Raw genomic sequence first — 571 nt, forward strand, 5'->3', positions numbered from 1 at the left:
CCTTATTATCTGCATAACCTCAGCAGAACCTAGCCCATATTGTGCCACCTTGGATTGGAGGTCCTGTGCAACTTTCCAAGCAATTACCTCATGCTTGTCATTCTCCCCTGAATCTGGGAGAGCCTTATACACTGGGAAAGCTTGGATCTCCCCTTTTGGGGAACCACTACCATCCTGAACTTCTGACACAGCCTGTGGATGTAGTGTAACGGTTCCCCGGTTACCCCCAGAATCCTCAGATCTATTTGGCATTCCAAGGGTTTCTAATAACCTCCAGTCACCTTCCTCCAATGCTCGCATCTTAACCGACTCGAAGAAGCGACTGTAGTGGGTCGGACACACTGTTACCATGCAGTCCTGAAAGGTCCAGGGGCGAGACCGGCACAGCATTTTTCTTCGCCGTGTGGCTACAGCCGCCTGACGACCTGGGGCCAGAACCTCATCTGCCTCACTGCCTGACGAGGAATCATCAGGCAAAGGCAACTCTGAGGTGCTGGGAATTAACAGAAATGGATGGAGAGGGGCACTTTGACTAAGCTCGCTAGAGGCAGAACAGACAGCACAGACTGCA

The sequence above is a fragment of the Corvus brachyrhynchos genome, unplaced genomic scaffold, assembly GCF_000691975.1.
Source record: "Corvus brachyrhynchos isolate BGI_N302 unplaced genomic scaffold, ASM69197v1 scaffold407, whole genome shotgun sequence".
Classification (NCBI taxonomy): Eukaryota; Metazoa; Chordata; class Aves; order Passeriformes; family Corvidae; genus Corvus; species Corvus brachyrhynchos.